A 13,277-nucleotide genomic window follows, 5' to 3' on the forward strand; every position below is an offset into this window, starting at 1 on the left:
GCAAGGCCTCCTGGAGATGTCTCATCCTCTGCTCCCTCTGCGATGGCAAGATAAGGTCGGCAACCTTACCCTTGTACCGTGGATCAAGGAGAGTGGCCAGCCAGTAATGGTCCCTCTCCTTGATCCAAAGAATACGAGGATCCTTCCGCAGGCTTTGCAGGATCAGGGAGGCCATGCAGCGTAGGTTAGCTGAGGCATTCGGTCCGGAGTCCTCTGGGTCACTAAGGACAACATGATCCGCAGCTACCTCCTCCCAGCCACGTACAAGTCCACGTGTTTCTTGGGACTGTAAATCATCCCTACAAGACTGCTGCTGCTGATGCTGATGCTGAGTGCCAGCCTCCAAGTCCATGCTGACACAATCATCCTCCTCCTCCTCTTCCTCCTCCTCATCCTCTTCCTGTGTGATGGGTGGCACAGCAGGAACACTGTCTGGATAAAGGGGGCCTTGAGAGGCAAGGAAGTCCTCCTCTTCCTGCCTCTGTTCTGCCTCAAGTGCCCTGTCCATTATTCCACGCAGCGTATGCTCCAAGAGGTGGACAAGAGATACAGTGTCACTGATGCATGCACTGTCACTGCTCACCATCCTTGTGGCCTCCTCAAACGGTGACGGGACAGGGCATGCATCCCTGCGTGATGAGAAAAAAATGAGCTCCCCTGACCCTGTCCTGGTGCCGTAGTCGCACAGGTACTCATTGATGGCCCTCTGCTGCGTGTGCAGCCGCTGCAGCATGGCCAATGTTGAGTTCCATCTGGTGGGCATGTCACATATAAGGCGGTTCTTGGGCAGGTTCAACTCCTTTTGGAGCTCAGCCAGCCGAGCACAGGCATTAAATGATCGGCGGAAATGCACACAGACTTTCCTGGCCTGCTTCAGGACATCCTGTAAGCCGGGGTACCTGCCCAAGAACCGCTGCACCACCAGGTTAAGGACGTGAGCTACACAGGGCACATGGGTCAGTTGTCCCTGTCGGAGGGCGGAGAGGAGGTTGGTGCCATTGTCGCAAACCACCATTCCTGGCTTAAGCTGGCGTGGCGTCAACCGCCTCTCGGTCTGCCCCTGCAGAGCTGACAAAACATCCGCCCCAGTGTGGCTCCTGTCCCCCAAACAAACCAGCGCAAGCACGGCATGGCATCGTTTTGCCTGCGTACTTGCGTAGCCCCTGGAACGCCTACGGAGCACCGCTGGTTCTGAGGACAGAGCACTGGAAGAGGCCATGGAGGAAGAAGAAGAGGAGGGGTGGAGGAGAGAGGTGTGTCACAACCAATAGTAGCATTTTGGAGGCGTGGTGGCGGAACAACCTCCAACACTACTGCACCTTGTCCTGCATCCTTCCCAGCTGCCAGAAGAGTGACCAAATGGGCCGCGAAAGACAGGTAACGTCCCTTTCCATGCCTGCTGGACCATGAGTCAGTGGTAATATGCACCTTACCGCTGACCGCCCTGTCCAGCGAGGCAAGGACATTGCCTTCCACCTGCCGGTAGAGAGCCGGAATCGCCTTCCGTGAGAAAAAGTGGCGTTTGGGGACCTGCCACTGAGGAACCGCACATTGTACAAACTCACGGAAGGGGGCCGAGTCTACCAACTGAAAAGGCAGCAGTTGAAGTGCTAGCAATTTAGCCAAGCTAACATTCAACCGCTGGGCATGTGGATGGCTGGGAGTGAACTTCTTCCGCCGGTCCAGCAGCTGGGGCAGGGACATTTGCCTGCTATAATCGGACGTGGGTGTACCGCTAGCAGAGTTCCCGGAAGCACTTGGCTGTGACACACCTAATTCTACACCTTCATTCCTCTCAGAGCAGGTTTCAGAGAGGACTGAAGGGTCTAGTGGGGTTGGAGATGCCAGCTGATGAGGAGCAAGGAGAGGTCCGCTTTTTTCTTTGGTGTGGGTCTTTGAGGTACGCTTGCCAACGAGCTGCATGGCAGGTCAACATATGTCTGGTGAAGCATGTGGTGCCCAAGCGGCTGATGTTTTGGCCACGTGAGATACGCTTGAGACATATGTTGCAAATAGCAGCGGTGCGATCTGATGCACTCGTCTCAAAAAACGCCCACACCAAAGAACTTTAAGAATAACGCGCAGAGGCAGCGCTCTGCACAGGCGGAGCTCTGCGGTGTGATTCAGTCAGTGTGCTGCCCCTAAGCTGGCCCCCGGAGGGCATCCTGCCTTGTTGGACATGTGCCTCCTCCTCCTCCTCCCTCCTTCCAGGCACCCACATGGAGTCAGTGCCCTCATCATCCCCTCCCTCTTCATCGCTGTAGAAAACCTGGCAGTATGCTGCAGCTTGTGGAACATGACTGCCAGATTGCTGTCCTTCTTGAGCATCCCCTCTCTCTGCGCTCACGCTACTGCCTTCCTCTAGCTGAGTGTCATCATCAGAGCCCACAAAACACTGGGCATCCTCCTGGAGCATGTACCCAACACTGTGCTCAGAGAGTTCAGGAGACTCCTCAGGAGGACGTGGTGGGTCTAGGGAAGGAGTCACTGATGATGACATTGAGAGGAGGGAAGACGATGCGTTGGCAGCTGCTTTGCTACTACCCTGAGACTGGGTGAGAGAGGATGAGGAGGATGAAGAGGGCTTGGTCATCCACTCTACCAAGTCGTTGGCATGTTGCGGTTCAACATGTCCAGCTGCCGAAAAGAAGGACAAGCATGTCCCATGGCCACGTGCTGATGACAATGCACCGCGTCCACGACCAGCACTGTTGTCTCTAGACACAGAGCCTGCTTGCCCTCTTTTATCGGCTCGTGCCTGTCTGCCTCTCCTTGCTGGCCTTCCAGACATGGTAATGGCCTGAAGGGAGTTGGGTAAAACAGCAGTTGGGTAGTGTATATTGTGCTGGAGGCACACAACACCCACTAACTCCTGCAGATGCCTTTATTATAGAACACCAGAGATAAAGGGGTATATACAGATGTATACTGTGCTGTGCTGGAGGCACACACAACTTCCAATAACTCCTGCAGATGGCAAGTGGGCTCAAATAGAGAACAGCTATGTAGGTGGATATAGCGGTATGTACTGGGTACAGAGCACGCAGACAGCACGCACTATCTCATAACACTACTGACTGCAAGCTCTATTATTAAAGATAGATCACTAGCTATATAGGTGAGGTGAATATAGCGGTGTATACTGTGGTCAGGGCACGCAGACAATAACCACTACACAACAGCAAGATAGAAAAGCGGCCGAAAACGATCGGTGTGTACTGTGTTGAAGGTACACAGAACACCCACTGCTTCAGACGGCAACACACTACACGAGGCCGCCGCGATGGCGGCCTTATATAGTCTGGGGCGTGCACTACACAGCCTGAGCTATGATTGGCCACAGGCATCCTGCCTGTGGCCAATCATGGCTCTCCTCGCTGCTGGCACTGCGATTGGCCAAGCACGCGGGGTCACAGTGCATGCTTGGCCAATCATGAGCCAGCAATGCACTGCGCCATCGCAGTGCATTGTGGGCCGTGAGCGCCACACGAATTTGACGCGAACGGGCCTAAATGTTCGGACTTCGCCAAACGGACGAACAGCCAATGTTCTCGAACACGAACACGAAGCTCATCCCTAATCACCGCAAACGTTAGAGCGAGAGCAATAATTCAAGCCCTAGACCTCCTCTGTAACCCAAAACATGTAACCAGTAAAAAAATTTAAAGCGTCGCCTATGGGGATTTTTAAATACCAACGTTTGGCGCCATTCCACGAGTGTGTGCAATTTTGAAGCGTGACATGTTGGGTTTCTATTTAATTGGTGTATCTTCCTCTTTCACATTATGCAAAAAAATTGGGCCAACTTTACTGTTTTATTTTTTTAATTTTTTTAAAGCAGGAAACTGTTTCTTTTTTCTGAAAAAGTGTTTGAAAAATTGCTGCGCAAATACCGTGCAAGATAAAAAGTTGCAGCGACTGCCATTGTATTCTCTAGGGTCTTTGCTAAAAAAAAATATACAGTGTTTGCGGGTTTTATGTAATTTTCTAGTAAAGAAATTATGAATTTTACATGTAGGAGAGAAATGTTAGAATTGGACTGGATGCAAAGTGGTTAAAGCAGAGTTCCACCCAAAAGTGGAGTTTCTGCTTTAAGCACTCCTTACCCTCTTACATGCCACATTTGGAGTGTCAGATTTTTTGACCTTTTTTGGGGGGGTGGGGAGCGTCCAGCTCCCACGTCTGCTTTGGCCGCCTAGGCGACTCAAGCAGAAGTTCTCCTCTTTCCTCTGAGTTACTTTGTGGTGTTTGCTCTGCATAGGGCAAGCCTTTTCAAGTGAATAGATTGCCACATGCACATTTATATGTGAAAAATGCAGCACAAAATTAGCGTGTGTTTTTGCAAAAATTGTAACTAATGGTAGCGGTCATCACTGCGGTAACTGTCACCAATGTTGGTGGTTTTCACTGTGTATCCTGGCACCAATGCTGGGGCTTATTATGTAAACTGGCTGTTTGTTATTATTGTGTAAACTGGCAACAATGGTGTAGGTTATTACTGTGTATTAGGGATGAGCCGAACACCCCCCTGTTCGGTTCGCACCAGAACCTGCGAACAGACCTAAACTTCGTGTGAACTATTAAAGTCTATGGGACTCGAACGTTCACAATCTAAAGTGCTCATTTTAAAGGCTAATATGCAAGTTACTGTCCTAAAAAATGTTTGGGGACCTGGGTCCTGCCCCAGGGGACATGGATCAATGCAAAAAAAGTTTTAAAAACGGCTGTTTTTTCAGGAGCAGTGATTTTAATAATTATTAAAGTGAAGCAATAAAAGTGTAATATTCCTTTAAATATGGTACCTGGGGGGTGTCTATAGTATGCCTATGAAGGGGCGCATGTTTCCCGTGCTTAGAACTGTCCCTGCACAAAGTGTCATTTGTGCAGGAAAAAAAAGTCTTTTAAAATCACTTGTGGCTATATTGTCGGCTCCCCGTAATACAGAGAACACTCGGAGAACTGCGGAGACACTGCGGGGATCCCAGCGCTGACGTTTCTTATATTAGGAGGGCGGGGTCACCCGTCACCTGACCCCGCCCCCTCTGACGCTAGTGAGGGAAGCCAGAGGTTCCCCAGTGACATATGGGTGACCCCGCCCCCTCTGATGTAACGCAGGTTTCCGTTACATCAGAGGGGGCGGGGTCACCCATACGTCATTAGGGAATCCCTGGCTCCCCTCACCAGCGTCAGAGGGGCAGGGTCAGGTGACGGGTGGCCCCGCCCTCCTAATATAAGAAACGTCAGCACTGGGATCCCCACAGTGTCTCCGCAGTGGAGACAGAAGACGGATGTATGGACAGCGCTGGACTGAGAGATCCCCCGTCGCTGGATATGATCATCCATCGCTGGACCCCGGAGATCCGTCGCTGGATAGCAAGAGTGGATTAGCACCGCTGGAATCTTTTTATTTTTTTATTTTTAATAAAGGAATTTTTCAAAAGTGTGTTTGTCTTATTTAACAATTTTTACACTTGCTTTGTGAAATGGTAGGGGTGCTTTTGTACCCCCTTACCATTTCAAACAGGGGGGGGGTGGAATCTGGGGGTCCCCTTGTTAAAGGGGGGCTTCCAGATTCTGATAAGCCCCCCGCCCGCAGACCCCCACAACCACCGCTCAGGGTTGTGGGGATGAGGCCCTTGTCCCCATCAACATGGGGACATGGTGCTTTGAGGGGTCACAGACCCCCAAAGCATCTTCCCATGTTGAGGGCATGTGGCCTGGTATGGTTCAGGAGGGAGAGGGGGCCGCTCTCTCAACCCCCCCCCTCTTTTCCTGTGGCCTGCCAGGTTGCGTGCTCGGATAAAGGGTCTGGTATGGATATTTAGGGGGACCCCACGTCAATTCTTTTTTTTTTTTTTATTATTTGACAAGGGTTTCCCCTTAATATCCATATCAGACCTGAAGGGCCTGGTAATTGAATTTAGGGGAACCCCCACGCTTTTTTTAATTAATTTTTTTATCAATGAATGAATGAATTGTCGGCTAATACAGAGAACACTCTTTTAGTGTTCTCTGTATTACGGGAGCCGACAATTTAGCCGCAAGTGATTTTAAAAGACTTTTTTTTCCTGCACAAATGACACTTTGTGCAGGGACAGTTCTAAGCACCAGAAACATGCGCCCCTTCACAGGCATACTATAGACACCCCCCAGGTACCACTTTTAAAGGAATATTACATTTTTATTGTTTCACTTTAATAATTATTAAAATCACTGCTCCTGAAAAAACGGCCATTTTTAAAACTTTTTTTTGCCGCGAACAGCCCAAATTGTTCACTGCTCACTGAACAGGCAATGTTCGAGTCTAACATGAGTTTGACTCGAACTCGAAGCTCATCCCTACTGTGTATACTGGCACCAATGCTATGGGCTATTGTGTATACTGGAAGCCATGCTGAGGGTTATTATTGTGTAAGATTGCACCAATGATGGAGGTTATCTCTGTTGAACGTAGTATCAATGCTGTGGGATATTGTTGCAATAACTGGCATCCATGCTGGGGGGGTAATACATCCTGTTCCCAAAACACGCTTCTGCTTACTGTGATTGGGGTGTCATTAACAATTAAGCTCTGTTCACGTCTGCAAATTTCCAACTGTGCATCAACCTGCAAATAAAATGTGTGCTTTGCAGCGTGTTGCAACCAGGCATATGACTCAAGTCGCCATAATGGCATGGTAAGCTTTATTGAGGTGTCATTGCCAATTAGACTGCATGCACATTTACAAAAGCACTAAAACCCGCACAGAAAATACATGCTTTAGTGCATTTTAGAAACCTGCCGCAAACGCACATCATGTTTGTGTTGCCATGATGATGGTGCAAGCGTAATAAGTATTTGCAGTGCATGTCGCAGTTAGCGGCAGATGCCTGCTTTGACACGCTACAAAATGCACGACTCTCCACACCCAAAAATATTTCATAGTGAGTTTGTGATATTTGCTGTGCGTGGGTCAGGCCATTCAAGTGAATGGGTTGCCCTATGCACAATGTGCATTTACGTGTGAAAAAAACTCTCCAAGAAGTTAGCAGGTGTGCATATTTACATTAGGCTTAGCCCCAATTTTAATGTCAGTCTCAACATTTTTGATTAAAAAAATTGTGGTGGTTATCACTGTGGAAACTAACTAACATTGGTGGTTGTCGCCGTGCATCCAGGCACCAATGCTGGTGCTTATTATGTATGATGGCACCAAGGCTGGAGGTTATTGCTGTATAAATGGACAGCAATGCTGCTTGTTGTGTAAACTGGCAACAATGTGTAGGTTATTACTCAATGATATGGGCTATTGTGTATACTGGAAGCCATGCTGAGGTTTATTACAGTGGAATGTAGTATCAGCGCTGTGGGATATTGTTGCATTAAAGAGGAAGTAAACCCTGACGGATTTACTTCCTCTTTGATTCCCTGCAAATGTAAAGCATAATTGACTACTATGCATCGCATAGTAGTCCATTATGTGTCACTTACCTGACGCAGGAGCCAGCGAAGTCACCGCTGTCCCCTGTAGTTCTGAGCATCTATCTTCTTGGTGGGTCTCCATTGGTTCTCGCTGCTCCGTCGCTGTGATTCGCCGGAGCAGCGATAACAACACTCCCGCGCATGCGCATAGGAGCCGACACTCGTGGCATATCGCCGTGATCTGCGGCTTACCCAGTGCGCCTGCGCGCCGCTGTCTACGGTGGCTGTCTTCAGGTAAATATCTCTTAAACCGTATAGGAGATATCATGTGTAGCCCCTCTCTCCTTCCTGGCCTGGGACTGACATAGCAAGCTGCTTGCTGTGGGGGGCTCTCCAGGAGGGAGGGGCAAAGAGAGCTGGTGAGGGACCCGAGAAGAGGATATGGACTACGCTGGGCAAAACCACTGTGAAGTGCAGATTAGGGTTGCCACCTGTCCGGTTTTGACCCGGACAGTCTGGGTTTTGACACATGTGCCCGGGTTTCAACCTGCCTGAAACCCGCACACATATAGCAACAGTTGAACTGTCCTGTGGTCCCGGCCGCAACATCTACAGCGGCGCATCGATTCCTGAGCCCGCCATCAATGTACACTGTCACATACTGCCTGTGCAAGAGCTGGGCAGCGGGCTCCCTGTAACTGGCTGAATGAGTTATGTGCGTGGGCGAAGTCTGTGATCGGCCTGGTGGAGCTGGTAAGTGGTCACATGTGGAGTCAGGGCTGGACTGGGGGTGATTGCAGCCGCCCGGAGTCCCGCCTCCCTGCCTGGCGCACTGTGTTTCTCCTAACTGAGGTCAGCCTGCCCCGCTCTGTAAGCCAGACCCCTCTGTCAGCAACCCCCCCTCTATCAGTCCCCCTCTCTCTCAGCAACACCCGTCAGCCCCCTTTTGTCAGCCTGCCCTTCTCTATAAACCCCCTTCTCTGTCGGCAACCCCCCCTTCTCTGTCGGCAACCCCCCCTTCTCTGTCGGCCAGCCCCCTTCTCTGTCGGCCAGCCCCCTTCTCTGTCGGCCCGTCCCTCTCTATAAGCCACCCCCATCTGTCAACAGCCCCTTCTCGGTAAGCCACCCCCCTCTCTCTCTGTCCCTCTCTCTCTCTCTCTCTCTCTGTCCCCCCCTCTCTCTCTCTGTCCCCCCCCCTCTCTCTCTCTCTGTCCCCCCCCTCTCTCTCTCTCTCTCTGTCCCCCTCTCTCTCTGTCTCTCTCTTTCTCTCTCTCTCTGTCCCCCTCTCTCTCTGTCTCTCTCTCTCTATCTGTCCCCCTCTCTCTCTCTCTCTCTCTCTCTCTCTATCTGTCCTCCTCTCTCTCTGTCTCTCTCTCTCTCTCTCTCTCTGTCTCTCTCTCTGTGTCCCCCTCTCTCAGTCCCCCTCTATCTAAGCAACCCCCTGTGCCACCCTTTGTCAGCCCGCCCCTCTCTGTAAGCCACCTCCATCTGTCATCCCGCCCTTCTCTGTAAGCCACCCCTCTCTGTCAGCCCGCCCCTCTTTATAAGCCACCTCCATCTGTCAGCCCGCTCCCTGCTATGTCAGAAGCCCCCCCCGTCAGCAACCCCCCCTGTCAGCAACCCCCCCTATCAGCCCCCTCTCATTCAGCTAACCCCTCCCCTCTGTCAGCTAACCCCCCTTTCTTCCCCTGCTCCAGTGGGGCTAATGTCCTGCAGCCGGGTCACACTGCACTCTCTATCTGTGCAGTTTCTGTTTCCCACCCAGCCACCGGCGCCAATGCCCCCACAGACAGCGAATGGAGGGCCACTGGACTGGTGTCCTAGCAACCAGGGACAGGAGAAAGCATGGTATTACAGACTCCGCCCCCTAACAGGTTCACACCCATCTTAGCAGCGGCTCCTGGAAGGTAAGGTTTTTTGTCTCGGTGTAATGGAGGTATCTATTGAGGGGGCACTGGATTGCTTTGCATTTTTTTGGCTTTTTTTGTAATTTTGTAAAAGGTGCTTGAAAGGGTTGTAGAATGCACAGTGCCACTTTGTGAACAGTTTATATGGGGTTGGGTTCAGTAGAGCTTATTCAGATTTTTGGATGGAAATACACTGCCCTACTGGCACCGTCCACTGCCCTACGGACACCGTCCACTGCTCTACTGACACCGTCCACTGCTCTACTGACACCGTCCACTGCTCTACTGACACCGTCCACTTCTCATATTATTACTCATATTTTAACTGACATTTCTTTTATTAATCAAATCATATTTTATGGGTACATGAATGCTTTTGTTTTATTTAACCAATCCCCTTTAAGTCCTCCACCTCACTGTTAATGCATTTTGGCCACAGCCACTGTTTACCGTAGCACACCTCATTACTACCCAGGGATTTTACAATCCTGTAGCATGTACTACCAAAAAATTGCTGTGCACCACAAGTGTTCGGGTTTGGCTTGAAGAAAAGGTGGCAACCCTAGTGCATCAAAGCAAAAAAAACCTGAGCGCAGCTCCCCCAGCCCCTCTTAAAATGACCTGATCAAGCAGGGAACATCTGAAAGGGAGGTAGACTGACTTATGTACAGTCACAATGCCCCTGTCCCTGCTGATCCAGACACATTTTGATCCATCTATGGCTAGCTTTAGCCCAGGTTCACACTGAACTCCCAGTGGGTTAGAAATTGTGCGATTTCTGCTGAATTTGCATGATCTCTAACTGCCAATGCAGTCTGACTTCAGGGCCAATTTGACAGACATCTGTGCATGTTCATGTAGAGATGCCTATTCAAATTATCCCCAAAGTCGCCTAAAAGGAACTAATAGTACAGGAACTACTTTTGTGAATCTGTGTGGTGCTGAAAAGTCGGCGCCGCACCATTTTGTACGGTGCTATTGCTGGCAATAGCTGCCAATTTGTCATGCAATTTGACATGTCGCATTGCTATTGTGAATGGAGAAATCCATTTTTTTTAAATCGCCCCACTGGCTAATCATGAAAAAAAAAAATACATGTAGGGTCAGTCTTACACTTGCACCCCATATATATTTGAACCCCATATATGTTTTTGTGTCCCATATTTTAAAGTATGATATTTTAAAGTTTTTTTGTGTTTAATTTTTTTTTTTTTTTTTTTTTAAGTTTCCCATTGCTGTGTAGTTTATAACAGTTTTAATGAAGTCCATCTCATTTATTGCTTTCTTTATTACAGGTTCTTCTATAGTGCCGTCAATTAACATAGCCCTTTACATATATATTGCATGTTCACATCAGTCCCTGCTTACAATCTAAGGTCACATATGGGGATCAACTTAGACAGGAGCCAATTAACCTACCAGCGTCTCTTTGGAGAGTGGGAGGAAACCAAAGTACCCGCAGGAAACACACACGGGCACAGTGGAAGAGCGAACCGCTTGGACACTAGTACTGCTCACCACCATCTTCACGGTAGGCTCAGACAAAGTGTCAACTGTCTGTGTATTTCCTCTGTTTAGTGCCTCCTCACAGATGTATAATGTATTCCCTAATTTTACTACCTTTTTTTAACCCCTAAATACCTGCAGCACCATTCAAAAACTGGATGGTTAATGGGCCACATTCGATAGGAGTTCCCGTTTGCAGAGTTCAATGGCCTATATAACTTTTGCCCTGTCTGCTGCCTTTGTAGCTTAAGGGGGAGCAGTTGGGGGATGGTAAAAATACAGCTAAGCCATGAGCTAACCAACCCAGAGCAGAAAAAAATGGACCTATGGCCCTGCTGCCATCAATGCTGGGGGTTACTATTACTGCAAGGTGGGGGACTTTTTACTCCTACTTTCTTTTCAATGTGTTTATTGTGAAAAAAAGTGTTTTCTGCACCCCACACTAGCTGAACCATATTAAAGTATAAGTTCACCTTTTGTAACCTGTTACACCCATAGTCTGGATCTAAAATGTTACAAATCCACACCCCCCCCAGCTTCCCGTGGTGACGAGATCTTCTCCCCCATTCCCTGTGGGACTGTGCAAAGAAGGTTGCCATGTGAGGCTCTGCCCCACCCCACCTGATCATTCTTTCACAGTTCTGTAAACATAAAACTACAAGCTGTATCACCTTTTGTGGCTGTTGGTTTGTTCTTAATAAATTACTACAGCGTTTGCTCCTGTTAGTGTGTAACTGCCTGGCTGTTTGATGTATGGCCACACAGTTTGCAAGAGCCCTACTTTGCACACACAATCTGATGAACGTGCGTTCAATGCTTGCCAGGCTTCCAATAAGCATTTATTATTATTTTTATTTCAAACATATTTTTTTTTAAGGTGAATATATTCTTTTAAATAAAGCGCTGAAACTACTGCAGTACTGCAACTAGCACATTCCCTCAATTTTAACTTTTTTTTTTTCAGGCAAGCCAAAGACAGTACGCAACCGTTACATGCCTACAAGCCAGCTTGTGGTGCAAGATCTATGTTTGAAATGTCAAATCGGTAGCTCAATGTAATTGGTTTTGTGTTGTGTGTTTTTTGTTTTCAGGTGAAGGCCATAAACCATGACGTACATACAAGTCGGCTGAGAGTATCTGATCTAAGTGACCTTTTTTCTAAGCAGGTTAACATAACTATCTCTGATGTTTATTGACAGACCCAGCTCTTCCTATTCTTGACTGTAGGGTTACAGTTCCACCTTCAGAAGTAGGACACTAGGCAAAAAGGACACAGCTGCCTGCTGGGAGTCTGGGACATGTACTTCAATTGCATATTCATATTTTGTTTCCTGAGGTTTTTCAGGTAGAAAAATATTGCAAACCCTGCAGGGCCCCAGAAGGCTCCTCTTGACCCGGGCCATGGTGGTGTGTTCCACCACAATCTGCCCTAGTACCCTTTAGGTGGATCCTATGGCTGGGAACTCTGGCCCCTGGGTCACTCGCCCACCCCCTTTCACACTTGTTGCTACTTGGGCCTCTTCTTTGGGATTCAGCGGATCTCTGGTTGAGCAGCACAGATTTCTAATACCACTGTGCTGCTTGTGTGTTTGATTACGACACCGGACACGTGACTCAGATTTATGTTGGGATGGCCCGGATTTCAGGGATGAACATGCCAGATTTGTCCTCTTATGAGGATGACCATTTTCCACCCTTTTACTTGGATGGCTTTATTGTGTATACCTCAGCTGTAAGAAAATTTTCCCTCCAAGTCCTGGGTGGGTGAGTACCTCTGCAGGTTCATCCATTTTGGTTGCCCGGGTACCACAGTTGAGGATACAGGTTCAGTACAGCCGACCCTGGTTATCTCTGGTGGAAACCAAATAAAGAAATTACAGTGGAACACTGTGGACTGAACTGCACAGGAGGTGTGTGTTGATTACAATCAATTAACCATTACAACCAAACAATTAAAGTAGGCTCTACTTCTCTAAATGTGCTTACTATTTTAAACAAACATAAACATTCAATATTGCCTAATTTCATAAACAACATCAACCTTTTTGAAAAGTGAACACCTGTTTCACAAAAAAAAGAATACTTAATCAATAAAAGTCAAAAATGCAAAACAAAAAGGAAAGTCCTTTGTGTTTAGCAATATGTTTCAATAATTGCGCTCTAAGACCACTTCCACACCAGGGTTGCATTAGCGCTAAAGCGCCACTCATTTGAGTGGTGCTTTTCATCTGCTAGCAGGGTCCTTTAACCCCAAAGTAGGGGTTAAAAGCACCTGTGTTGTGGCGCGGTTAACGGTGTCTGGTGGAAAGTGTACCCTCAAAAAAAAAAAAAATACATTTTTAGAGTGGGTAGTTTAAAAAAATAAAACAAGATTAAAATCAGAGTGTAGATTACTTAAGAATAAAAAAGCTACAGTGAACACAGGTGAAGAAAAAGTTTTTACAGGCCGGGCCAGTGCCATT

General features: G+C 48.3%; 1 long non-coding RNA gene across 1 annotated transcript in view; it reads right to left on the bottom strand.

Annotated features, from left to right (window-relative positions):
• Nucleotides 1–11,157: 11,157 nt before the first annotated feature.
• LOC143943338 (uncharacterized) overlaps nt 11,158–13,277 on the bottom strand; it is a 29,221-nt gene continuing 27,101 nt past the window's right edge. The window contains exon 3 of the long non-coding RNA XR_013264916.1: nt 11,158–12,666. This is a non-coding gene — a long non-coding RNA (uncharacterized LOC143943338). The remainder of the gene's footprint in view (nt 12,667–13,277) is intronic.

Source organism: Lithobates pipiens, unplaced genomic scaffold (assembly GCF_037356315.1).
Source record: "Lithobates pipiens isolate NorthernLeopardFrog02 unplaced genomic scaffold, aLitPip1_a1.2 Scaffold_30, whole genome shotgun sequence".
In the NCBI taxonomy this organism is placed as follows: Eukaryota; Metazoa; Chordata; class Amphibia; order Anura; family Ranidae; genus Lithobates; species Lithobates pipiens.